Raw genomic sequence first — 9,407 nt, forward strand, 5'->3', positions numbered from 1 at the left:
TTAACTAGTTTCGTGGCAGATAATACGTTATATAGAGGCTGTGTGTCGCTGCCCCGTCTCTCCCATTATATGGATATATCGCCGCTACACTGGATCTAATTTCGTCCGAACGACGCCGAATGACACCAAAGTTATCTGGGTGAGTAAATGACCATATCTTTTGCCAGAAATAAGGTCCAGGTTGTAAAAAACGGTACTTATCCTTTAACTGCGCTGGCCCCCGAGATAAGATAACCTAGAGGAATCAATCACAGGGCCCGTATAATAAGACAGACCTTGATATAAGTCCATTGCGTGGGATGTTTAGATAGATTTCAGAGCACATTTTGGCTTAAAATCTTGCACATTTTGTTCCGTACCAGTTTAATTGTTTGGGAAATTGCATAAGGCTGCAGGGGATTTGATGATGGGCAAATGGAGAATGGAATGGAAGGGTGTAGTTGATACTCATAAACAACCCTGTCTCTGTTTGTTGTTTGTAGATTGATCCAGAATATGTTAGGCCTCCCCCTGAAAACAAACACATTCTGTGGCATTCTAACAAATCAGCAAAGACAGATGCAGTCTGCGATACTATCCACAAAAAGGCCTGGCTAATATTAGAGTCTGGGATGGTCGAATTCCTGTTAGTCCAACTACTGTTCCCCCACCACCTTATTGTTTTCCTCTCACCAGTTTGATCGTGTGTGATGAGACGTTTGGTAATCATTGGCCGTGATTGCTTACAGAGGGCCCAAGCATCTGTCCACCATTTAGCATAAAGAATGATTCCATGTTTGCGGCGAGGAGTCGGATCTACTTATTAGATCACTGCGTCATCCCTTATGATGATGGATAGTGTTGTGTAGGGTCACTCTTTTACTGGTGAAATTGATCAAAAAACTCACTCCGTGTGTATGTGTGTGTGTGTCTCAGGCCAAGCCACATCTGGAGGCAACCTGGGGGCTGTTAATCACAAAACTAAACAGAAAATAGCTCAATCTCCTTGTCACAAACACCCAGGAACTCCTTGAGTTGCATAACAGCCCCTATTATATTATTTTCATGCTTAGCAGAAGACAGAAAATGGAAGGTTTTCATATTTATGTGGTAATAAATACAGGGTGTCTGTGAATTTTGACAAAACTTCAGACGTACAATTTTATTTGCTTTCAAGTTTGTTTCCATGCAAAACCTTGGACGAGTCTTTCTGGGTAAATTCTTTGCTGATGTAATGTTTACTTTGCCACAAAAAACCTTGCCGTTGCATTCTCTAATGACTGCAATGAGATCGCAGATTAATTCAGCGGATGGAAAAAATCTCAACCGCACTCCGTGGACAGTGTTGGATGTCTGACAAAACTTGTATGTCCTTGTGGAGCTGTTGGCCTGTTATGCAAAGGCGTGTAGCGCTTTGAACTCGATGACGGCGGTCTGGAAAAGAACGGCGGCTTTCAAAAAGTCGTGAGATTCCATCATGTCCGTGAAATATGTTGGGAAGGAAACAAAGAGCGAGGCTGGGGGCTGGGGGGATGCAACATCTTAACAGGCGATCTGATTGATTATGATGACAGTCTAATGGCAGAAGCTACAATGAATACAAATGTGTTTTTGTATGTTCACAGCCTGGACGGTGTCACCGGTGGGCCTTCTTCTCTCCCGTTTGTCCAAAATGAAGCAAAATCAAAAGGCGTGTTAGCATGTCTCTCTCCTGTCGATCAGCCCAGAGCAGCAGTACGTATTTTTCTTTGACTGACCTCGTGCTGGAGTTTACCGGCAGCAAACCCCTCTCCCACTTGGATCTCAATCACAGTCTGTTGATGTGCTGTCTGTCGAAAACTGTACAACATAAATGCATTCTTTGTCTCGTTAGCACCGCATGACTCTTATCTTTGAGCTCACAAAGACCACGAGTACCCTCTTATAGCAGAAAACACAAATGGCTCTTTTCTTTGAAGTGACTCAAAGAGAATGAGTCATGTTTCTCGTCATGTAAACAAATCTGTGGAGTCATGTGCTCGAGAAGCAAAAGGTCTCCAAACACACATGTTTGAAGGTATAGTTAAAAATAAGAGTTTGTTTACATCTTCCTCCGTGATATTCTTGGTGTAGCAGTGCGGCGACCCTTGATGGGGGTTCCTCGTTTCAACCAGTCACCATAAAAAGAAAAATATACAGGCAGATCCTCGCATAGCTCACACCCGGAGCGAAGCAAACACTCTCTGCCATGTCCGTGGCCTCTCTCATGTCCTCACTTGTTTCGGGCCTTTAATGTCCTCCCCAGAGTGTCCTGGATGGTATCCTCATCCCGTTGGGTGGCTAACACCCCTCGAACAGGAAGGGACTCCTGCCATGACCTGAAATGCTTACACAGAAAGCAGAGAGGAGCCCTGGATGAGTTACATCACATCCTGTTCACCTGGAACATGATAACTTTATGAGAACGGGAACCCACAGGAGAAGAGATTTCAAAGTGTGGCAACAATGAATCGGACTTTTACACGCCGCAGTGACTGTCCAGGGGAGTCGTGTGAATCTGCTATTCATGAGAACATAGCTAAAATGAAATCAAGCTGAAAACGCGCAGTCTCCTTTTCAAAGGGTTAAGGCGGCAGCCTGCCATTATCTAAACTGAGAGCTGGGCACGTTTTGGAAGCAGCAGCTGATAGGATGCAGTCGATCTTTCCGTCAGTCCGAAAGGAGCCTCACCCTTTTCCCTTCTCTCATCGGGGTGGTCCCTCCTCTACCGACCATCTCTTGGCAGCGGACAGGAACACGCTTCCCTCAATCAGCAGTTTCCAGCAGGTGTGCTTCACCTCTCTTTGCTTTCATTCACATCTCTAACACACCAGCTCCTGGCAGTTCCCCTTGAGTACATTTAACAGTATGTAGTGTGGCATGTGGTGTCAGCCTAACCATCTCTCAGTCGAGATAAATGTGCGAGAATACGACCATTTACGATGCTGCCGTCAAACTGTTTTTCTCTCAACCGATTCGACTTCACAGCACAGAGGTGAAGGTGATATGAGGCTCTTCACTGTAAACTGTAAACCGGCCATTGCTGATCTGTACACAAAAAGAAGTGGCACATGTGCAAGCCAGATGTTGCTACTACTGCTGCGTTTTCACAGTTGTGGTCATTTAAAACCTCATCCGCAAACGGGAGAAAGTATGTATGAATGAATTAATTCCCCCTGAGTTGACAAACTCTGTAATGACTCAAAAGATGACTAAAAGCTGAACATGGTTGTTCATTCAGATACTGAGCCTTAGGTATAGTGGTGTGGTGCTGTGGGATACTCCAGGTGTGGCCACTTTATGGGTTCAGAAACAGCAGGAAGATAAACATCAGGCTTGTTAAGAAACTCTTTAAAATGTAAATGTTATACAAACATATAGTATTTTTAAGATAGTTTAATGTCAAATTAGCAAAGTGTGCACAGAGACCTAGGCTCTGCCTGGTGAGGAGTTACAGGAGCAACCCAGTGGCCTGGAGCTCTACTGGCTTGAAGTGGCTGCGGTTGGAAAGAAGGCCAATGCCAGGCTCATTACTGGCCAATGCCAACCAGAGGGTAGCAAACATCCCATCGACTCTTGCTTATTTTTCGGTCATGTACAGTATAATGGTGGGAGTCAGGATTGATGTCAGTAACTTCGCTGCTGACCTTGTGACCCTGCGACAGAGCTATGCAGCCTTTCATCCCATTGGGAGAAAGTATAGTAAACCACCCTGTTCTTCTCCACGGTTCAGGAACTATATGAAGAATTTTACATGCATGTACAGTTAAAAGGACAATTTGACATGGGGATGTTTATGAGCAGACGGGGAGATAAGACTACAGCCGTCCTCTATGAGGCTTTACTTGGCCACAGCAACGCTTTGAGATAAAAGTTTATTATGTTAACAATTAAGAAGTATAATATCAACCATATCTTGGTGAAATGTGTTAGCATGCTAACAATCACTAATAACACAATAACACAAAGCACATCTGAGACTGATGGAGATGTCAGGTATTTGGTCATAAATCAAAGTATTGGACAAATTATGATTTTGGCCTGATTGCAGCGCTAGATCAAATATTAAGGGATCAACAAAGTTATTACATTAATCCTGAGAGGGACTTGGATGCCTGTACCACATTTCATGGCAATCCATCTAAAAGCTGTTGACATATTTTTGCACAAAATCTCATGGTTTTGAAGAGGAAAAGTCAGGGAAAAAGTGACTATGCTTCATCCTGACTCACATCCAACCAACCAAATGTCTGTACAAAATGCAAAATGTGGTGCTGGTCGTGCAGCAAAAGGCCCAAAGTCAGTGTGAATTATCCTCTGGGGACCATTAATGTTTGCACAAAATGTCACGGCAATCTATCCAACAGCTGTCAAGGCATGTCAACAAAAAATTGCCACCCTCAGAAAAAAAAAAAATCAGCGGATCATCAAAGTCACTAGGATTTCTCCCCTGGGGACCATGAATGTCCCTACCCAATGTCGTGGTAATCTCTCCAATAGATGCTGTCATATTTTGCACATAATTTCATGTCTTGCAGAGGAAGGAAAAAAGTGATTACGCATCATCCTGAAGGACATCCAACAATGAATGTCTGTAATAAATGAGTTCCAGTCCATTGGATAGATGTTGAGATATTTCAAAGGAAAAGAGAAACTACCTGCTAGTAGTGCTTTAGGAAAAGGCAAAGGATCACCAAAGTCAGTAGGATGAATCCTCTGGGGACGCATTAATGATGTGCAAAATTTCATGGCAATCTAACAGTTGTCAAGACATTTCAACCAACAAGTACAAACCTTGTGGTTTAGCTGGAAAAAGAAAACCATGGGCTCATCGAAGTCAGTGGGATTTATCCCCTGGGGATCATGTCCATCCCAAATGTCATGGCAATCCATCTAAAACTTGTTGACACATTTTGCACAAACTCTCGTTGTTTGCAGAGAACAAGTCAGAGAAAAAATGATTGTGCTTCATCGTGGAAAAACATCAAACAATGAATGTCTGCACAAATCGCAAAGTGTGGTGCTGGTTGTGCTGCAAAAGTCAAGGGATGCCCAAAGTCAGTAGGCTTTATCCTCTGGGGACAATTAATGTTTCTACAAAATGTCATGGCAATCCATCTAACAGTTGTCAAGACATTTCACTAAAAAGGCAGATGCACTGCACTGACTGTTTGCTGAACTTACACTGTACACTTACAGGTGGAATCAGGATGACAGAAAACAGGACGACTTCCTGACTGTGAATGTTTGTACAATTAAAGGCTGCAAATCAATCAATTCGTGTGCTCCTTGGAAATGTGCTGCCCTTGAAATGAGAAGCACCTGATTCAGCTGCATATTGCTGGAACATGAGAACATTGTTTCACTCGAAATCAAGATGAACCTCACAGCCTATCCATACCTGCGATAGTGACAACAGTGCTGACAGTAAAGACGGAGCGGCACGGGGGTGTTTGTCAAACTGTTGGACAGTCTACATTAGACACCTTGTCTTTACAGAGGAAATATAAGGAGTGAAATGTTTGCCGACACACTGAATGTAATACAGCTGCACATCCCAGCAGGACAACTAACCCCATGAATCAATAGCCTCTCTCCAACATCATATATAACAGAGACAGCCATCAGCTGGGGGACACTTAATCTCCACGCTAGCAGTTTTCCAAGACCGCTCGCAGCAGTAAGCTTCTGCTCGTCTCTGACCTCAGCTGTACGCATGGACGTTTATATCATTTTCAAAACAAAACATGTGTTGCCAGTCCTGTTTCTGATAGAGGAATGTGCTTTAATGACTTCTTTTCATCTGTGTGTGGCAGCTCGTACATGTTGTTCAGTGTGGACTCGCGGCATCCCGGCTCGCGTGCTGAGAGCCAGGTCTCAGCACTTAAATCACAGGGGATTGATAGAGGCAACAGAGAATCTGTGAAATAGCCAGAGATGGGGAGAAAAAATGTCTTTAATCAGCAGCAGCATCCCATCCATACATTCCTTTGCTGCACTTCGTTGCCAGACCATTGTCATCACTGTGATGTGCGTTTCTCACAGCCGTTTTCCACATAATCCTCCACCACCACGCTGTCAGCAGTCATAAAGGGAGCCAGTTACGATCCTGATAGGGCAACTGCAGAAGACACGGATGAGGCAGAAATTCCCCCAAAACAGTCAAAGTCATTTTAGTGGTCAGCTGGCATGAGAGGAGTGAGAGAACTCTTCTTTCAAGGTCTCGGTTGTTTTGGAGGAGGACACTGCATGCTCATGCGGTTTTCAACCAACATGGTTTCGTTCCGGTTCATGTACCTAGTTCTGAACCAGCATTTTGGATTGGGAAAGTTAGTTCCCAGCTGGATCCAAAAAATGGCAGATTTGCCTTGACCCAAAGTGCGAACAGATGTGCGCATGTCATATTCAACAGGTCATGCAGAATGCAATGCCCTCCACTGATGATGCATCCTTGATGTCAACAGTTCCTCTCTAGACTGCTGGAAAAAGCGGGCTTGTTCACTAGATTAACCTGACGCGCCAGATGGTTTGTTACACATAACCATCTGGTTGGTGTTGCTAGAAATCATTTGGAAAAGGGCAGACAAGAAAAATACTTGGCATGTGATTTGACAAACCATTTATCGATCACCGTCTATCACAGCTGACTGGAACCAATCAGATCAACAGCAGAATTGGTTGGGTTTCTGGTGCACTGCTCGGTTGGGAATCCTGTCTTCAGCTAGCTCCGCCAAAGAATGAAAAATGAATTTTAGAGTAAACTATCATAAAGATATCGTATCGTATCGTATCGGAGGTGAGTGCTACCACCAGCGGAGCCAATTGGTCAATCAACTCATACCATCGCCAGTCGGTAGAAGAGTGAAGACATGTTCTCCATTGAGATAAGCCCTTAGTGTTGTTCTTTGCTCTCCTCTTAATGAAATGCACCCTCCAGTTCTGATATAACTGATGCTATAGTAGCATCTGTGCTAACCTCCATTGTTGTTTTCAATCTAGTCACTTCTTTCACTGGTCGTCGCATCTAAAACCACGCTCGTTACTGCCATTAGTTATCCATAGAATGCTGATTGGTTGAATCACTGTGTGTTGAAGCCTGGCAAGATGAATTCACAAAATCACATGATCATGTGATCTTGCAAATCCAGCTGCTTAGCAAGGTAAGCCACAGAGACCAGATGTTTTCCAGTGTTTGGACTGAGGCCTGAATGACCTTTCGCATCTATCATGCATTCAGTACATTATGAAGTGAAAGGTACACTGAACTTCAGTCCAGGTCTGCAGTTTGAGCGAGGCTCTCCTGTCCCCCGACGACCCTGATTAAGATTGGCCCCTAAATCGGCACAATCATCACAGATGATGAATACCTGCAGCCAATCCAGTTGGCAGCTAATCAGTGGCGTCCAATCAGGTAATGAGGAGCTGCATGTTGGAATGGGAAGCAGACAACCCCACGGCTGCTGAGCAGGAAGGAGGGAGAGCAGTCATGTTCTAAAGATACTCAAGGCGTGCCGCGTTTGTGTTGTCTGCTCTGTGAAGATCAATGTCTGCGGACAATTATCTTTGATCAGAGAGACTGATCGACGTCTCCTCTGAGGCAGGGTGTCTGACTCAGAGATAGGAAATGAGGCACTGCATTTTCGATTATTCTTTGGTTGAGGAGAACCACCCATAAATGGACTCCCCTTGGAACTTGGCAACCCTGAACCCCAGAACTGAACTGCATTCAAGTCTGGAGATGTTTATGGACTCGAACGTAGAAGATTTGTCAGGAAAAACATGTTTTCCCAGCGAATTAGTATCATCACATGGATTCACAAAAATGCACAGTATTGTTGCTGAATGATCTCCCGCAGGTTCTCTTGGGAGCGACATCCGTTCCAACATGGTACATTACTCTTTGCGAGCGCCAGAGGATGACTTTCTGATTTGTGGTCCCTCTTTAGCAAGCATTCCTGGGGGAAATCTGAGAGAGACCATTATGCAAATCCACAGGTGCATGCCAAGACCAAATAACTGGACTGCTGCCTCCAAGTACTTCAAGATGCCTTTCTGCCTGCCCCTGATAGCGTTCAGACCACAGTGTGAGGAGACACGCCAGGAACATGTGGGTGTAGCATGGAGGGCCTGCATGTCCACAGCCTTCAAGCAAAGCAATTAAAAAAGGAGCTTTGCTCAGAAAGTCAGACGCTGTATGAGTCAGGAAGCAAACATTCAGTCATGCTAGAGTGTGTTCCTATAATGTGCTGATATGGCTGGCAGTTACGCCACCGTCTCCATATGGCGAAAGGAGAGGGAGCCCCTGTTTCCTGGTTAGGTATTACCACCTTCTATACACAGCAGAGCTCCCAAAAGACTGATGTCATTACTCTTTCAGCTGATGTGAAACCAGCAGGTTTGAATGAACTGTTTAATTTTAAGTATTTGTGAGGTATCTATTATATGTGAGCGTGGGGGGGATGAGAGGGCATTCAATGTGTCCTGCTGTCTGTGTTTAAGACTGTAAGTGTGGAGGTTCAGCTGAAGACAGGAAGGCTCCTCATCCTCCACTGCTGCTGAGCTGTTCCGGGAGATGACAGCAGAGGCAGCATGTGTCCTCTATTCATGTCACATGTAGAGCCACTGCCCCCTTGTGTCTGAAACATGCACTCTGCTGGCCAAGAAATAAACTGGACTTGATACAAGTGAGAGTTTGGCGGAAGTCTTTTTATGTAGCCATCTCGATATGAAACGTTCAAATAAAATATGCAAATCAAAAAAAATCTGAAAATTATTTTAGTTTCTGATTAAAGAGCGTTTAACTTCACTTTCTGCGTCCATTGCAACTAATTCCACAACTATCCAAACTTACTGAAGGAGCTAGTCTTCAGTTTTCATTGACGATTACTTTTATCTTTGATTAATTTGGTGATTATTTTATTAATGGAAAAATTGCATTGTCTATAAAATGTCCAAAAAAGTGTGAAAAAGAGCCAAAAGTGACAATTTACTATCATAAATGACAGAAAAGCAGCAAAGCCCAACATTTAAGAAAATGGAACAAGCTAATTTTTACTTTTTGCTTGAAAAATGACTGAAACTTTTTTTTTTCAATTATCTAAGTTGGCATGAATTTTCCTTCAATGGATGTTTTTGTTGCTATTTTTATGCATCAAACCCTCTCATGATTAAAGACCGTTCCATGTATTAAGACAACAGGGCTACCAGTGATGAGATCTTGCAAGTCATTACCTCAAGTGGAGGCAAAAACATTGTGAAGCTTATTTTCATTATATTGACAACACTTTTGGTCTTCTTTCTCAGACGACCTCTTGGCAAATTTTGGACAGAGTGGTTTGTGTGTGTTATACCCTTCCTCAAGCCTCAAGTAAAATGTCAAATGCCAAGTTTTAAAAGTGCATTTTCTCATC

Source organism: Pagrus pagrus (assembly GCF_965226575.1).
Source record: "Pagrus pagrus genome assembly, chromosome: 18".
NCBI classification, from domain to species: Eukaryota; Metazoa; Chordata; class Actinopteri; order Spariformes; family Sparidae; genus Pagrus; species Pagrus pagrus.